The 20084-nt window shown below is 44.5% G+C and overlaps 1 protein-coding gene across 1 annotated transcript in view; it reads right to left on the bottom strand.

The window, feature by feature from the left end:
* The window catches only part of SYTL2 (synaptotagmin like 2), a 328908-nt gene that overhangs the window by 121026 nt on the left and 187798 nt on the right, over positions 1 to 20084 (bottom strand). The gene's annotated exons all lie outside the window — the stretch shown is intronic.

The following is a 20084-nucleotide window of genomic DNA, read 5'->3' as shown; positions in this document are numbered from 1 at the left end:
AAGCTGGCCTGCCGCTGAACTTGTTTCTTGCACTGTGCCCGTGATTGTTCCGGCATCTCAGTATTTCACTGGGATGCCATATAATGCATGCGTTGTTGGCGTCAATGATCCTCCTCAGCTGCGCTTGAAGAGAATTCTGTTGACTTCTGGCTTCCTTCATAGTTGTTGTCGTTTGCGACAAATTACATTCTCTTTTTCCAGGCATGTTGAAAATTAGCAAACTGCCAATTTGGATTAAAGGTGTTTGCCCATGTTTGTCAGCACTGCCTGCAGCAGATCAGATAATATGCAAAGGAGTCTACACACTGAGGGTTAGCGTGTGTTTACACAGAGAGATAACTGACCTGGCTTTCTCAGAAGCTGAGATAAGAGCAGTGTAATATAGTATGTGAACATAAATTCATAACAGTCACAAAACAATGTCATTTACTGGGCCTATATGTTCATCGAGGTTACAGTCTATCTATGTGCCGAATTTCATTCAAATCCGTTCAGCCATTTTTGCGTGATTGAGTAACAAACATCCAAACACACAAACTTTCACATTAATTTTATATTAGTAAGATAGGATTCTGTACATAGGAGTAGTATTATAGTAGTTATATTCTTGTACATAGGGGCAGTATTATAGTAGTTATATTCTTGTACATAGGGGTAGTATTATAGTAGTTATATTCTTGTACATAGGGGGCAGTATTATAGTAGTTATATTCTTGTACATAGGAGTAGTATTATAGTAGTTATATTCTTGTACATAGGAGCAGTATTATAGTAGTTATATTCTTGTACATAGGAGCAGTATTATAGTAGTTATATTCTTGTACATAGGAGCAGTATTATAGTAGTTATATTCTTGTACATAGGAGCAGTATTATAGTAGTTATATTCTTGTACATAGGAGTAGTATTATAGTAGTTATATTCTTGTACATAGGAGCAGTATTATAGTAGTTATATTCTTGTACATAGGAGTAGTATTATAGTAGTTATATTCTTGTACATAGGAGTAGTATTATAGTAGTTATATTCTTGTACATAGGAGCAGTATTATAGTAGTTATATTCTTGTACATAGGAGCAGTATTATAGTAGTTATATTCTTGTACATAGGAGTAGTATTATAGTAGTTATATTCTTGTACATAGGGGCAGTATTATAGTAGTTATATTCTTGTACATAGGAGCAGTATTATAGTAGTTATATTCTTGTACATAGGAGTGGTATTATAGTAGTTATATTCTTGTACATAGGGGCAGTATTATAGTAATTATATTCTTGTACATAGGGGCAGTATTATAGTAATTATATTCTTGTACATAGGAGCAGTATTATAGTAGTTATATTCTTGTACATAGGAGTAGTATTATAGTAGTTATATTCTTGTACATAGGGGCAGTATTATAGTAGTTATATTCTTCTAAATAGGAGTAGTATTATAGTAGTTATATTCTTGTACATAGGGGCAGTATTATAGTAATTATATTCTTGTACATAGGGGCAGTATTATAGTAATTATATTCTTGTACATAGGAGCAGTATTATAGTAGTTATATTCTTGTACATAGGAGCAGTATTATAGTAGTTATATTCTTCTAAATAGGAGTAGTATTATAGTAGTTATATTCTTGTACATAGGAGTAGTATTATAGTAGTTATATTCTTGTACATAGGAGCAGTATTATAGTAGTTATATTCTTGTACATAGGAGCAGTATTATAGTAGTTATATTCTTGTACATAGGAGTAGTATTATAGTAGTTATATTCTTGTACATACGGGCAGTATTATAGTAGTTATATTCTTGTACATAGGAGCAGTATTATAGTAGTTATATTCTTGTACATAGGAGTAGTATTATAGTAGTTATATTCTTGTACATAGGAGCAGTATTATAGTAGTTATATTCTTGTACATAGGAGCAGTATTATAGTAGTTATATTCTTGTACATAGGAGCAGTATTATAGTAGTTATATTCTTGTACATAGGAGTAGTATTATAGTAGTTATATTCTTGTACATAGGAGTAGTATTATAGTAGTTATATTCTTGTACATAGGAGCAGTATTATAGTAGTTATATTCTTGTACATAGGAGATAGTATTATAGTAGTTATATTCTTGTACATAGGAGTAGTATTATAGTAGTTATATTCTTGTACATAGGAGCAGTATTATAGTAGTTATATTCTTGTACATAGGAGCAGTATTATAGTAGTTATATTCTTGTACATAGGAGTAGTATTATAGTAGTTATATTCTTGTACATAGTAGTAGTATTATAGTAGTTATATTCTTGTACATAGGAGCAGTATTATAGTAGTTATATTCTTGTACATAGGAGGTAGTATTATAGTAGTTATATTCTTGTACATAGGGGCAGTATTATAGTAGTTATATTCTTGTACATAGGAGCAGTATTATAGTAGTTATATTCTTGTACATAGGAGGCAGTATTATAGTAGTTATATTCTTGTACATAGGGGGTAGTATTATAGTAGTTATATTCTTGTACATAGGAGTAGTATTATAGTAGTTATATTCTTGTACATAGGAGCAGTATTATAGTAGTTATATTCTTGTACATAGGAGTAGTATTATAGTAGTTATATTCTTGTACATAGGAGCAGTATTATAGTAGTTATATTCTTGTACATAGGAGCAGTATTATAGTAGTTATATTCTTGTACATAGGAGCAGTATTATAGTAGTTATATTCTTGTACATAGGGGGCAGTATTATAGTAGTTATATTCTTGTACATAGGGGCAGTATTATAGTAGTTATATTCTTGTACATAGGGGCAGTATTATAGTAGTTATATTCTTGTACATAGCAGTAGTATTATAGTAGTTATATTCTTATATTCTTGTACATAGGGGGCAGTATTATAGTAATTACATACTTGTACATATAGGACAGTATAGTATTTGTTATATTCTTACACTTATAATGTGTTTATAAGAGTTATCACATCCCTTCTCCCAATCCTTGTAACTAGTTATAAATCTTCTGGTGGATTATACCACTTTAGATATTTCTCACCTCTTCTTATTTTAGTGATTTCTCTTTGATGTGATTTCAGTAAAGAGAATACAGATTGTAGATTAAAGTGTCTAATAGAGTGAACCGGCCTGTACAACTCTCAAAACAACAAATAATGATGAAAGAGCCATAAAACCTGGTATAAAACAACCATGTTACTATACACAAGTCACCCCCGCCCATACACATAACCATGCAGGGCTCCAACTCTTTCTTACTCTCCTGAACATTTCCTAGTTCAATATGGCAGCATCTTTCATGGTCTCCAGTGCGGCATCTTTTTGACACCTTGGAAAGCATGGCTTTTATGTGTTCCTTGTCTTCAGCATGGCTCCCCTTCCCATTCTTGGCCCTGAGCATGGTATCCCTTTAAATCGTGATCCGGGCATCATCACTGCAGCTGGACAATGGACAAAGCTTTCTTCCTCTGGCCTCGTATCTCGTACAGGACTAGCATCGGACGTGGCTCCATACAGCTGATCAGTCTGGGGGCCAGGTGTCCGCTTCCTATTGATATGGAATTTATGGTCTATTCGGTGAAATATTTAGCCTGGACAACCCCTTTAGGAGTCTTGTGGAGAAGCTTCCTTCGATATTCCTGCAGATTGTCCATAGCTGACCCCATTGCTCCGTGCCTGTGTACATTAGGTGGACATGTCCAGGATTTTATCTAAGGTACATATTTGTGTATCAGCTTTCCTTCTTAGAACCTATTAATACTCACAAGTGACTCAGTCCTGCTGGGAGGACAATATTAAATATTGTCAGACTACACAGCGGCGAGTGACTTATATAATATTCATAGCTGATAGATAATGGCGTATATAATGGCGTCATATGGAGAGATCGCAGTGCGTACAGGACTGAGATATCTGGAGCTTACAGATCACTATATTTAGTAGTGGAGAACCATTGACATGAATGGGCAGTGTGTAATACTTCACTTCTTGACTGGGAGCTGTTACATTTACCCATCCACTAGGGGTGCTGTATATGACCAGGTCTACTTTGCTATGCTCATATCTGCCCCTATCCCGCTCCACCACCTATTCACTACCTTCATCTCCATTCTCCGCCCTCCTCTTCCCCCTCCGACGTCACTTATCTCACTGATGGGCCATTATATTGTATTTGACTTTGTGAGGGACACTAAGGGGTAATAAGCTATGTGGGGCCACAGAGGGGCAGTATAATTTGTGCGGGTACGGTATGTTTATGCGGTGATGATATCAGGGGCCACTTGCTCTTGGCCCTGTGCATATAAAATTGAGGTATATTGAGCTTGATGTGACTGTTTAGGTTTTGTGTGGAGTTGGGGGTTTAGTAGAGTATTGGGGGCGCTACAATTTTAATGAATTTTGGCCCTTAGTACAATATTTGCATTATTTTTTAGGATTTTTTTTTTCTTTCTAAAAACGGTATTTTAAGTGGTTTTTCAGCAATTTACACATTGATGACCTATCTGTAGGATCAATATGCAATCAGTGGTGGTCTAAGAGATAGGACCCCCACAGATCAGCCACTTGAAGGTCTACAGCCGCTTCCCTATTCCAATGATGTCATGACTATTGGTCACATGGTACAGCAATATGTCAGTCCCTTTGGGGCAGAGCTGCAATACCAAGCTCAGCCACTAGAATATGTTTGGTACTGTGGCTGTTATTCACCCAAAGGCTGCGCCCTCTGTAACCGGCTGATCTGGTGTTAGCCCCCATGATCACATACTGACCTATTCTAAGGATGGGGCGTCAACATATAAGTCCCAGAAAACCCCTATAAGAGCTTGTCCATGTGAATGTGAAAAAATATGTGAGTCGTAGAAAATAACTTTAAGCCGGGGCCTGATGTGGCGTAAACGTTGTGGTTTGGCCACGGGGGAAATAAATGCGGCATTTTATATTCCCTGCAATCCACACATTGCAGGAAAATACGTGCAGCAAACTTCCAAAACTTCTGCCAGGTCCATCCGATTTTATTGGTATTCATTGGTTACCTGTTCTTAACTATGTGTGTAACTATGGTGGCCGCCCGGGAGCTGGGTGGCCGCCATAGCCGCTAGGTTTCTACTGCTTTACGCAGTAGACAACCGGCGCTAATGTCTCCGATTGGTCCCCGGACCGATCGGAGACATTAGCTCTTCCAGCACCTCGGTCAAAGCTGACGGAGGTGCCATTTTGCCGGCAGCGCATGGGCGCTGCCATTTTCCTGGTGGTCGCCAGCACCCGGAGTAAGCTCCGGGGCCGACGTCAAGTTACAAAGATAGCCGGGAGCCTTGTGAAGGCTCCCCGGCTTGTCATTACATTACTTCTATAGCAGGCTATGCTACATAGCCTGCAATAGAAGTCCCGGAATATTGCAATGCATTAGCATTAGTGATCAGACCCCCTGGGGTAAAAAAAAAAAAAAAAAGTAAAAAAAAATATATAATTTTTTTTAAAAAGTATTAAAAATTCAAATCACCCCCCTTTCCCTAGAACACATATAAAAGTAGTTAAATACTGTGAAACACATACATGTTAGGTATCCCCGCGTCCAAAATCGCCCGCTCTACAAATCTATAAAAATATTTTTCCTGTTCGGTAAACGCCGTAGCGGCAAAAATAGTCAAAAGTGCCAAACCGCTGTTTTTTCACTGTTTTGATTCTGATAAAAATTTGAATAAAAAATGATCAAAGCAAAAGCATTTCCCAAAAATGGTAGAACTAAAAAGTACACCCGGCCCCGCAAAAAATATATACATCCCTGTACACTGACGTATAAGAAAGTTACGGCTTTTAGAAAAAAACAATTTAAACACAGTTTTGGATTTTTTTAAGGGGTTAAAATGTAAATAAAACCATATAAATTTGGTATCCCCGGAATTGTACCGAAACACAGAATACAGGGGACAGGTCACTTTGGCTGCACAGTGAACGCCGTAAAAACGAAGCCTGTAAGAAAGTCGCAGAAATGCATTTTTCTTCAATTCCACCCCATTCAGAATTTTTTTCCTGCTTCCCAGTACATTGTACAGAATAATTAATGGCGACATCATGAAGAAAAATTTGTCCCACAAAGATTAAGACCTCATATGGGTCTGGGAGCAGAGAAATAAAAAAGTTATGGGGTTTAGAAGGAGGGGAGTCAAAAATGAAAAACGAAAATCAAAAAGTGCCATTGGCGGGAAGGGGTTAAAGGCTGGGGTCCACCAGGCCGCGCCACTTTAAGGGCTATACCTCCCTATAACACGGCTGCAGATTCAGTTTCAGGAGCCTACAAGGTGTCACAGTCTTGGCTGCAAGGTGGGGCGGACTAGAAGGAATGTCACCTTTTGCATATTCTATATGTGCACGGCCAGGGCTCTGAAAGGAATGAGAAATGTTCTATGTGACAACATTGTCCGGGTTCTATGTGAATTATGGCAGAACCAAGTTCTTAGAAATACTGTCGGGGACTTGATAGATGAAAGTAGATAAAAGGAAGCGGTGAATATAGATTGACTAAGGGCGATGCTCAGTGTATGGAGAGAATTTCTTGATCTTTTGATGCCTTGTATTGATATCACCTCATTGCATCAATGTGAATACCTTATATGACTTATATAACAGCCTCTGCCCTTAATCCCTTGAAGGGGCCAAATAACAGGATGCATCAATACAAAACACTCCCTAATATATATCCTGCTTAGATTCAGCTCTGTTTATCTGATTTATGTTCAGGTCATTGACCTCAACTGTGATGTTTCTTTTGCAAGCTCCCTGTGAGCAGTGCAGCCAGCATACAAAACATCACAGCAGCCAGTGACCTCGAATACGGGAGATATTTATTACTAGTGATTTCATTGCAGGGGAGCGTGGAGAAGGGGAGGGGTGCACAGTGAGCAGGCAGATGAATCATGGGAAATGTAGTGATACAAGGAGCAGCAAGTAAAATTAAAGGGATCCTATCATTGGGTAGCCTTTTTTTATAACACGTAGGTATAGCCTTAAGAAAGGCTCTTCTTTTCCTACCTCTAGATGTCTTCTCCGTGCCGCCGTTCAGTAGATATTCTGTTTTCCTTCTTTATGCAAATTAGTTCTCTCGCAGCACTGGGGGCGGGCCACAGCGCTCAAACAGCACTGGGGGCATCCCCAATGCTCCAGCGACACCTCCATCTTCTTCTGGAACAGCCTCTCCCTGCATCTTCTTCCGGAGCTGGGTTCAATCTTCTAGGCCTCGGGAAGAGCCGACTGCACACGCCCAGGCCACAAGAAAATGGCCGCTTACACAGTAAGCTGGTGTAAGCAGCCCTTTTCTTGTGCGACGAGTTGTATTTTTAATGATGCCACATGGTTGTGTTGAAAGCTAGAGGTCCCATATCTGTATCTCTCCCTGTATATACAGCATAGTATATCTATATAAATGACTACCTTGTTTCTGTTACTGATACAACCAGGTCATCCACCTCGATCTTGTAGTCACCCCCTTTCTCATGTCCTTGCCCATCTTTCACCTCCCCGTGGAGTCTGGCCAGCATTACAGACTCTTCTGCAGACAGGTTCAGGTTATGCTACATTGCACCCCTAGCCAAGTATGATTGGAGGGTAATTTTAGCCCCAGGACAGAGAACCTGTATTTTCTGCATCATCTCAATAACTGGCTAATTGCCCCGTTAAACAAAATAAAGCAGAACCCCGGAGGACATAAAGAAGTCTTTCAGAAAAACTGGTTCAGACAGTGCAGGAATCTCAGCCAGGGACCTGTAAGTCAATAACTTACACAGTGACAATGGACAGACTGGGCGTCACAGGGCTCGTGTGTTTACAGATTATTTCAGAAAAATGTATTATATCTGGTTATGGGCAAACAATATGGCACCTACTGTAGGTGTTACCATCCAGCTTTCCGAGACTCCTGAACAGCTAATCTATCCAGCTATGCATGGATGTGTCCCCTAGTACCAGAGCGCTGCATAACCGGGATTCAGACCGTGCACTGACTTATGTACCTTGTATCACGTGACTTTATTTGCCTTTGGCAGCAGCTGCCTGGCACTGGTTACTACAAGTCACAGTCTAATACTATCCCTGAGCCCTGTCATGTCACAATATCCCAAGTGTATCTGTGTAATCTGCAGGTAGGACATGTGTAGGACTCTATAGGTGCGTAGCCGTACAGGCCTCCCTTGTATAGACTATTCCCTTAATCTGTCCAAACTTTCAATTTCTCCAACTCTCTCAACATCAAGGGTGTAAGTAATATGCATTTACAGAGCTAGGGGGTGCTAGAGAGTACAGACAAGAGGAGAGGGTGGGACTTAAAGGGAGAGTCTCCAGACCCAGCATATCACCCCAGCCCTGCAGATAGATAGGTTAGTGTCACCAGAACCAGCATATCACCCCAGCCCTGCAGATAGGTTAGTGTCACCAGAACCAGCATATCACCCCAGCCCTGCAGATAGATAGGTTACTGTCACCAGAACCAGCATATCACCCCAGCCCTGCAGATAGATAGGTTACTGTCACCAGACCCAGCATATCACCCCAGCCCTGCAGATAGATAGGTTACTGTCACCAGAACCAGCATATCACCCCAGCCCTGCAGATAGATAGGTTACTGTCACCAGAACCAGCATATCACCCCAGCCCTGCAGAGAGATAGGTTAGTGTCACCAGAACCAGCATATCACCCCAGCCCTGCAGATAGATAGGTTACTGTCACCAGAACCAGCATATCACCCCAGCCCTGCAGATAGATAGGTTACTGTCACCAGAACCAGCATATCACCCCAGCCCTGCAGATAGATAGGTTACTGTCACCAGAACCAGCATATCACCCCAGCCCTGCAGATAGATAGGTTACTGTCACCAGAACCAGCATATCACCCCAGCCCTGCAGATAGATAGGTTACTGTCACCAGAACCAGCATATCACCCCAGCCCTGCAGATAGGTTACTGTCACCAGAACCAGCATATCACCCCAGCCCTGCAGATAGATAGGTTACTGTCACCAGAACCAGCATATCACCCCAGCCCTGCAGATAGATAGGTTAGTGTCACCAGAACCAGCATATCACCCCAGCCCTGCAGATAGATAGGTTAGTGTCACCAGAACCAGCATATCACCCCAGCCCTGCAGATAGATAGGTTAGTGTCACCAGCCCCAGCATATCACACCAGCCCTGCAGATAGATAGGTTAGTGTCACCAGAACCAGCATATCACCCCAGCCCTGCAGATAGATAGGTTAGTGTCACCAGAACCAGCATATCACCCCAGCCCTGCAGATAGATAGGTTAGTGTCACCAGAACCAGCATATCACCCCAGCCCTGCAGATAGATAGGTTAGTGTCACCAGCCCCAGCATATCACACCAGCCCTGCAGATAGATAGGTTAGTGTCACCAGAACCAGCATATCACCCCAGCCCTGCAGATAGATAGGTTAGTGTCACCAGAACCAGCATATCACCCCAGCCCTGCAGATAGATAGGTTACTGTCACCAGAACCAGCATATCACCCCAGCCCTGCAGATAGATAGGTTACTGTCACCAGACCCAGCATATCACCCCAGCCCTGCAGATAGATAGGTTAGTGTCACCAGAACCAGCATATCACCCCAGCCCTGCAGATAGATAGGTTAGTGTCACCAGAACCAGCATATCACCCCAGCCCTGCAGATAGATAGGTTACTGTCACCAGAACCAGCATATCACCCCAGCCCTGCAGATAGATAGGTTACTGTCACCAGACCCAGCATATCACCCCAGCCCTGCAGATAGATAGGTTAGTGTCACCAGAACCAGCATATCACCCCAGCCCTGCAGATAGATAGGTTACTATCACCAGAACCAGCATATCACCCCAGCCCTGCAGATAGATAGGTTACTGTCACCAGAACCAGCATATCACCCCAGCCCTGCAGATAGATAGGTTACTGTCACCAGAACCAGCATATCACCCCAGCCCTGCAGAGAGATAGGTTACTGTCACCAGAACCAGCATATCACCCCAGCCCTGCAGATAGATAGGTTACTGTCACCAGAACCAGCATATCACCCCAGCCCTGCAGATAGATAGGTTACTGTCTCCAGAACCAGCATATCACCCCAGCCCTGCAGATAGGTTACTGTCACCAGAACCAGCATATCACCCCAGCCCTGCAGATAGATAGGTTAGTGTCACCAGCCCCAGCATATCACACCAGCCCTGCAGATAGATAGGTTACTGTCACCAGAACCAGCATATCACCCCAGCCCTGCAGATAGATAGATTAGTGTCACCAGAACCAGCATATCACCCCAGCCCTGCAGATAGATAGGTTAGTGTCACCAGAACCAGCATATCACCCCAGCCCTGCAGATAGATAGGTTAGTGTCACCAGACCCAGCATATTACCCCAGTCCTGCAGATAGATAGGTTAGTGTCACCAGACCCAGCATATCACCCCAGTCCTGCAGATAGATAAGTTAGTGTCACCAGAGCCAGCATATCACCCCAGCCCTGCAGAGAGATAGGTTACTGTCACCAGAACCAGCATATCACCCCAGCCCTGCAGATAGATAGGTTACTGTCACCAGAACCAGCATATCACCCCAGCCCTGCAGATAGATAGGTTACTGTCTCCAGAACCAGCATATCACCCCAGCCCTGCAGATAGGTTACTGTCACCAGAACCAGCATATCACCCCAGCCCTGCAGATAGATAGGTTAGTGTCACCAGCCCCAGCATATCACACCAGCCCTGCAGATAGATAGGTTACTGTCACCAGAACCAGCATATCACCCCAGCCCTGCAGATAGATAGATTAGTGTCACCAGAACCAGCATATCACCCCAGCCCTGCAGATAGATAGGTTAGTGTCACCAGAACCAGCATATCACCCCAGCCCTGCAGATAGATAGGTTAGTGTCACCAGACCCAGCATATTACCCCAGTCCTGCAGATAGATAGGTTAGTGTCACCAGACCCAGCATATCACCCCAGTCCTGCAGATAGATAAGTTAGTGTCACCAGAGCCAGCATATCACACCAGCCCTGCAGATAGATAGGTTAGTGTCACCAGAACCAGCATATCACCCCAGCCCTGCAGATAGATAGGTTAGTGTCACCAGAACCAGCATATCACCCCAGCCCTGCAGATAGATAGGTTAGTGTCACCAGCCCCAGCATATCACACCAGCCCTGCAGATAGATAGGTTAGTGTCACCAGAACCAGCATATCACCCCAGCCCTGCAGATAGATAGGTTAGTGTCACCAGAACCAGCATATCACCCCAGCCCTGCAGATAGATAGGTTACTGTCACCAGAACCAGCATATCACCCCAGCCCTGCAGATAGATAGGTTACTGTCACCAGACCCAGCATATCACCCCAGCCCTGCAGATAGATAGGTTAGTGTCACCAGAACCAGCATATCACCCCAGCCCTGCAGATAGATAGGTTACTATCACCAGAACCAGCATATCACCCCAGCCCTGCAGATAGATAGGTTATTGTCACCAGACCCAGCATATCACCCCAGCCCTGCAGATAGATAGGTTACTGTCACCAGAACCAGCATATCACCCCAGCCCTGCAGATAGATAGGTTAGTGTTACCAGAACCAGTATATCACCCCAGCCCTGCAGATAGATAGGTTACTGTCACCAGAACCAGCATATCACCCCAGCCCTGGAGATAGATAGGTTAATGTCACCAGTACCAGCATATCACGCCAGCCCTGCAGATAGATAGGTTAGTGTCACCAGTACCAGCATATCACCCCAGCCCTGCAGATAGATAGGTTACTGTCACCAGACTCAGCATATCACCCCAGCCCTGCAGATATATAGGTTAGTGTCACCAGAACCAGCATATCATCCCAGTCCTGCAGATAGATAGGTTACTGTCACCAGAACCAGCATATCACCCCAGCCCTGCAGATAGATAGGTTAGTGTCACCAGAACCAGCATATCACCCCAGCCCTGCAGATAGATAGGTTACTGTCACCAGAACCAGCATATCACCCCAGCCCTGCAGATAGATAGGTTACTGTCACCATCTTTGTATGTGTACACTGCACATTTTCCTGATCTGTGGTACAGCAGTGGATAGTTCAGGAGGGTGCTCAGATGAGACAAGGATTGGTAATGGTATAATAGCGGAACCAAGTACGTAGGACAGTAATATGTACAATAGGTTAGGAGGATATTTAGATGACCTGAGGGTCAGTCATGGTGATGTAGGAGAACTGATAGAGACTCCGGCGCAGAAACCCCCAAAAATCAGTGGAGAAAAAAGTCCTGCAGATCTTTCCAGGTGCGGCCGCTCTCCCTCCACTACTGGTATTAGTAATATCCTTGGCACCATTCATCCATTATGTGTGAGAAATGAATAGACGACTAGTGAGCTCATTTTTTTCTGTGACATCAGGTTAATCCTATCAGAGTCCGCACTTACACACCTATTTTGTACATACACCCGGTGACAAGACATTCCTGGCTCCGCTGGTGGGACCTGTTTAAGAGCTGCATACCTGAGAGCACGATCAGGAGGGACCGACCACAGATCAAGGATTGGGTCGATTTTCATTTATCTCTGAATATTTAACCATGTAGTAAACAGAAGGGAATAGTGAATGTGTTATAGTCAGGACTGTCATAAGTGTGTAGTATTATCGATGGAGCAACGGCATTCTAAACTGTATACAACCCACCAAGCTCTGTGCAAGGAATGCTGGAAATGTTAAACTCTGAAGTGTGCAGAATAGTGAGCGCAGCTCTGGAGTATAATACAGGATGTAACTCAGGATCAGTACAGGATAAGTAATGTAATGTATGTACACAGTGACTGCACCAGCAGAATAGTGAGCGCAGCTCTGGAGTATAATACAGGATAAGTAATGTAATGTATGTACACTGCGACTGTACCAGCAGAATAGTGAGCGCAGCTCTGGAGTATAATACAGGATAAGTAATGTAATGTATGTACACTGTGACTGTACCAGCAGAATAGTGAGCGCAGCTCTGGAGTATAATACAGGATAAGTAATGTAGTGTATGTACACAGTGACTGTACCAGCAGAATAGTGAGCGCAGCTCTGGAGTATAATACAGGATAAGTAATGTAATGTATGTACACTGCGACTGTACCAGCAGAATAGTGAGCGCAGCTCTGGAGTATAATACAGGATAAGTAATGTAATGTATGTACACTGCGACTGTACCAGCAGAATAGTGAGCGCAGCTCTGGAGTATAATACAGGATAAGTAATGTAATGTATGTACACAGTGACTGCACCAGCAGAATAGTGAGCGCAGCTCTGGAGTATAATACAGGATAAGTAATGTAATGTATGTACACAGTGACTGCACCAGCAGAATAGTGAGCGCAGCTCTGGAGTATAATACAGGATAAGTAATGTAATGTATGTACACAGTGACTGTACCAGCAGAATAGTGAGCGCAGCTCTGGAGTATAATACAGGATAAGTAATGTATGTACACAGTGACTGTACCAGCAGAATAGTGAGCGCAGCTCTGGAGTATAATACAGGATAAGTAATGTATGTACACAGTGACTGTACCAGCAGAATAGTGAGCGCAGCTCTGGAGTATAATACAGGATAAGTAATGTAATGTAGGTACACAGTGACTGCAGCAGCAGAATAGTGAGCGCAGCTCTGGAGTATAATACAGGATAAGTAATGTAATGTATGTACATAGTGACTGTACCAGCAGAATAGTGAGCGCAGCTCTGGAGTATAATACAGGATAAGTAATGTAATGTATGTACACAGTGACTGTACCAACAGAATAGTGAGCGCAGCTCTGGAGTATAATACAGGATAAGTAATGTAATGTATGTACACAGTGACTGCACCAGCAGAATAGTGAGAGCAGCTCTGGAGTATAATACAGGATAAGTAATGTAATGTATGTACACAGTGACTGTACCAGCAGAATAGTGAGCGCAGCTCTGGAGTATAATACAGGATAAGTAATGTAATGTATGTACACAGTGACTGTACCAGCAGAATAGTGAGCGCAGCTCAGGAGTATAATACAGGATAAGTAATGTAATGTATGTACACAGTGACTGTACCAGCAGAATAGTGAGCGCAGCTCTGGAGTATAATACAGGATAAGTAATGTAATGTATGTACACAGTGACTGCACCAGCAGAATAGTGAGCGCAGCTCTGGAGTATAATACAGGATATAACTCGCGCATTACATAACCAGTGCTCCGGTTTCCTCCCACACTCCATAGACCTACTGATAGGGAATATAGATTGTGAGCCCTTTAGACAGTGTTGACACTATCTGTACAGTGCTGGGGAATATGATGGCGCTATAATAAGCAAGCAAATAAACAAATGGAAAATCTATTGTAGTAGAAGCTACGGAAAAAATCAATCTGCTCCCATATAAAGTCCTGTAAATAAATCACAGCCGATAGAATTTATAATGATACAAGTTGTATATTCTGTAACTCTCCTCCCCGTGTTTAGGTTTGTTAGTGACTTCCATTCCCATCCCCCGGGGCTCAGGACCGATTCGGCGCAGGCATTGCTGGGCTGTGTAGATAACGGTAAGTACATGATGACATCACAGACAAGTTTTTGAAGCTTGTTTATGGTTATTATATTGCATCGTGTTTGGTTTTCCCACCAGCTCTGTGAATCTAAGAATCAAGTGTTTTTCTTAAGGGTTTTAATGTCAAACCCATTTGCGAGACATCAACCATGACAAGGATTTGGCATGAGAAAGTTCTTACCATACTTCAGAGGTTACTAAGACGATTTGCAAAAGCACTTGCGTGTATGGCGGTATGGGAAATCACAAGAAACACCAGCGCCCTCCGATGGCCACTGGGAAAATCACATCTCAGACTAGAAAAAGAAAATGCAGCAGACGGATTGAGAACCTGACAAGGTGTGTCGTGGGGGTGGGGCTAGAACCTGTGATGGGGCGTGGCTGTGGCAGGGGGAGGGAATTTTTTCTTCTTTTTACATATTGTCCCATCCAATAAGGTCAAAATAGACCTTGTAGGAGGCATTTTAATTTTTTTAAAAAAAATTTTTGTCCTATAACTGGGGCTGATACACATAGCCTTCCCATTCCCGATCCCCTAGTGGTCATGTGACCCTGGGGTCGGAGGGCAGCTGCATCATGGCTATTAGGACTGAACTCATAACGCCAAAGCTGCAAAATTCCTCAAAGTTTTATCTTAAAGGAACACTCCTACAGTATTGGATTCACAATTTCATGTAATACACACGGCCAAGAAGGGTGCACCTACAATAACTAACACGTGTGAGCAACATGGAACAAGGAGCCGACATCGTAACCAGACGCCGTGATAAAGCTAGTCTAAAAAAGCCGCACCTCGAAAAAATGTGGCCAAAAAGGTGCAGATGGGAAATAACTCGTATTGTGCTGTAACAAATGGGGCGAGACGAGGATTTAAAGTGATGACGGCTCCTTAGGATCTGCTCTCGGCATAACGCGGTTTATTTGTTTTTCTCCAAGTGCTCATTTATTGATATCCAAATTATTCATAATATTTATATTATTGTCTTCCACACAGTATTATGTCCATAGTGGCCCCTGCACACAGTATTATGTCCCATAGTGGCCCCTGCACACAGTATTATGTCCCATAGTGGCCCCTGCACACAGTATTATGTCCCATAGTGGCCCCTGCACACAGTATTATGTCCCATAGTGGCCCCTGCACACAGTATTATGTCCCATAGTGGCCCCTGCACACAGTATTATGTCCCATAGTGGCCCCTGCACACAGTATTATGTCCCATAGTGGCCCCTGCACACAGTATTATGTCCCATAGTGGCCCCTGCACACAGTATTATCCCCCATAGTAGCCCCTGCACACAGTATTATCCCCCATAGTGGCCCCTGCACACAGTATTATGTCCCATAGTGATCCCTCCACACAGTATTATCCCCCATAGTGGCCCCTGCACACAGTATTATGTTCCATAGAGACCCCTCCACATAATATAATGTCCTATAGCCGCCCCTGCACACAGTATTATCCCCCATAGTGGCCCCTGCACACAGTATTATGTCCCATAGTGGCCCCTGCACACAGTATTATGCCCCATAGTGGCCCCTGCACACAGTATTATACCCCATAGTGGCCCCTGCACAAAGTATTATGTCCCATAGTGGCCCCTGCACACAGTATTATGCCCCATAGTGGCCCCTGCACACAGTATTATACCCCATAGTGGCCCCTGCACAAAGTATTATGTCCCATAGTGGCACCTGCACACAGTATTATGTCCCATAGTGACCCCTGCACACAGTATTATGTCCCATAGTGGCCCCTGCACACAGTATTATGTCCCATAGTGGCACCTGCACACAGTATTATGTCCCATAGTGACCCCTGCACACAGTATTATGTCCCATAGTGGCCCCTGCACACAGTATTATGTCCCATAGTGTCCCCTGCACACGATATTATGTCCCATAGTGGCCCCTGCACACAGTATTATCCCCCATAGTGGCCCCTGCACACAGTATTATGTCCCATAGTGGCCCCTGCACACAGTATTATCCCCCATAGTAGCCCCTGCACACAGTATTATCCCCCATAGTGGCCCCTGCACACAGTATTATGTCCCATAGTGATCCCTCCACACAGTATTATCCCCCATAGTGGCCCCTGCACACAGTATTATGTTCCATAGTGACCCCTCCACATAATATAATGTCCTATAGCCGCCCCTGCACACAGTATTATCCCCCATAGTGGCCCCTGCACACAGTATTATGTCCCATAGTGGCCCCTGCACACAGTATTATGCCCCATAGTGGCCCCTGCACACAGTATTATACCCCATAGTGGCCCCTGCACAAAGTATTATGCCCCATAGTGGCACCTGCACACAGTATTATGTCCCATAGTGACCCCTGCACACAGTATTATGTCCCATAGTGGCCCCTGCACACAGTATTATGTCCCATAGTGTCCCCTGCACACGATATTATGTCCCATAGTGGCCCCTGCACACAGTATTATGTCCCATAGTGGCCCCTGCACACAGTATTATCCCCCATAGTGGCCCCTGCACACAGTATTATGCCCCATAGTGGCCCCTGCACACAGTATTATCCCCCATAGTGGCCCCTGCACAGTATTATGTCCCATAGTGGCCCCTGTACACAGTATTATCCCCCATAGTGGCCCCTCCACACAGTATTATGTCCCATACTGGCCCCTGCACACAGTATTATCCCCCATAGTGGCCCCTGCACAGTATTATGTCCCATAGTGGCCCCTGTACACAGTATTATCCCCCATAGTGGCCCCTCCACACAGTATTATGTCCCATAGTGGCCCCTGCACAGTATTATGTCCCATAGTGGCCCCTGTACACAGTATTATCCCCCATAGTGGCCCCTGCACACAGTATTATGTCCCATAGTGGCCCCTGCACACAGTATTTTACCCCATAGTGGCCCCTGCACACAGTATTATGCCCCATAGCGGCCCCTGCACACAGTATAATGTCCCATAGTGGCCCCTGTACACAGTATTATCCACCATAGTGGCCCCTGCACACAGTATTATGTCCCATAGTGTCCCCTCCACACAGTATTATGTCCCATAGTGGCCCCTGTACACAGTATTATCCCCCATAGTGGCCCCTGCACACAGTATTATGCCCCATAGTGGCCCCTGCACACAGTATTATGTCCCATAGTGGCCCCTACACACAGTATTATGTCCCATAGTGGCCCCTGCACACAGTATTATCCCCCATAGTGGCCCCTGCAAACAGTATTATGCCCCATAATGGCCCCTGCACACAGTATAATGTCCCCATAGTGGCCCCTGCACACAGTATTATGTCCCATAGTGGCCCCTGCACACAGTATTATGTCCCATAGTGGCCCCTGAACACAGTATTATGCCCCATAGTGGCCCCTGCACACAGTATTATCCCCCATAGTGGCCCCTGAACACAGTATTATGCCCATTAGTGGCCCCTGCACACAGTATTTTACCCCATAGTGGCCCCTGCACACAGTATTATGCCCCATAGCGGCCCCTGCACACAGTATAATGTCCCATAGTGGCCCCTGTACACAGTATTATGTCCCATAGTGGCCCCTGTACACAGTATTATCCACCATAGTGGCCCCTGCACACAGTATTATGTCCCATAGTGTCCCCTCCACACAGTATTATGTCCCATAGTGGCCCCTGTACACAGTATTATCCCCCATAGTGGCCCCTGCACACAGTATTATGCCCCATAGTGGCCCCTGCACACAGTATTATGTCCCATAGTGGCCCCTGCACACAGTATAATGTCCCATAGTGGCCCCTGCACACAGTATTATGTCCCATAGTGGCCCCTGCACACAGTATAATGTCCCATAGTGGCCCCTGCACACAGTATTATGCCCCATAGTAGCCCCTGCACACAGTATTATCCCCCATAGTGGCTCCTGCACACAGTTGTATGTCCCATAGTGACCCCTGCACACAGTATTACACCCCATAGTGCCCCCTGCACACAGTATTATGCCCCATAGTGGCCCCTGCACACAGTATTATGTCCCCATAGTGGCCCCTGCACACAGTATTATGTCCCATAGTGACCCCTGCATACAGTATTATTTCCCATAGTGGCCCCTGCACACAGTATTATGTCCCATAGTGGCCCCTGCACACAGTATTATGTCCCATAGTGGCCCCTGCATACAGTATTATTTCCCATAGTGGCCCCTGCACCCAGTATTATGTCCCATAGTGGCCCCTGAACACAGTATTATGCCCCATAGTGGCCCCTGCACACAGTATTATCCCCCATAGTGGCCCCTGAACACAGTATTATGTCCCATAGTGGCCCCTGCACACAGTATTATACCCCATAGTGGCCCCTGCACACAGTATTATGCCCCATAGTGGCCCCTGCACACAGTATTATCCCCCATAGTGGCCCCTGCACACAGTATTATGTCCCATAGTGTCCCCTCCACACAGTATTATGTCCCATAGTGATCCCTCCACACAGTATTATCCCACATAGTGGCCCATAGTGGCTGGAGTTAATGTTAATCCTAGCAGGCTTGGACATCACGTGGACTGGGACATTACCATACAGGCCCGAAGCCTGTGCTAGTAATAGGCTGGAGACCCAGGGGAGATAAGCGAATACTATTACCTATATCTCTTGGGCTCCGATGTGACTCTGTGCTATCTTCAGCCTTCTTAAATGACCTCACATGGGTAAAGCCAGTGTCGCAATGCATAATGACTCTAGCGTAACTCACGTCTTTGATGTCATTGAAGAGGGATGAAGACTGAACAGGGAGAGATGCCAGAGCCCAGGAGAGGTAAGTAACAAGTTTTTTTTTATGTTTGACACCTCCCCTGGGCCATGATATGGCCCATTTTATGTTACCTCCTATGGATCATTATACTTGAGGGTCTGAAAAGACCCCTGAGAATAATAGTTTGTGGGTTGTGAACCCGAAAAATTCAGGGGTCTGCTGAACCTGAAATTTTTCCAATATTTGCAAGGACCACAATAGGGGACACTATGGGACATAATACTGTGTGGCGTGGACACTGTAGGATATCATACCTTGTGAGGGTGCTTTTATAGGACATTATAGTGTGTGGATGGGCCGCTATGAGGCATAATACTGTGTACAGGGGCCACTATGGGGGATAATACTGTGTGCAGGGGCCACTATGGGGGATAATACTGTGTGCAGGGGCCACTATGGGGTATAATACTGTGTGCAGGGACCACTATGGGGCATAATACTGTGTGCAGGGGTCACTATGGGACATAATACTGTGTGCAGGTGCCACTATGGGGCATAATACTTTGTGCAGGGGCCACTATGGGGTATAATACTGTGTGCAGGGGCCACTATGGGGCATAATACTGTGTGCAGGGGCCACTATGGGACATAATACTGTGTGCAGGGGCCACTATGGGGGATAATACTGTGTGCAGGGGCCACTATGGGGGATAATACTGTGTGCAGGGGCCACTATGGGGGATAATACTGTGTGCAGGGGCCACTATGGGGTATAATACTGTGTGCAGGG

Source organism: Leptodactylus fuscus, chromosome 2, assembly GCF_031893055.1.
Source record: "Leptodactylus fuscus isolate aLepFus1 chromosome 2, aLepFus1.hap2, whole genome shotgun sequence".
NCBI lineage: Eukaryota > Metazoa > Chordata > Amphibia > Anura > Leptodactylidae > Leptodactylus > Leptodactylus fuscus.
Note: the sequence above shows the minus strand (reverse complement) of the source record. Positions and strands in the feature narration are given on the sequence as shown.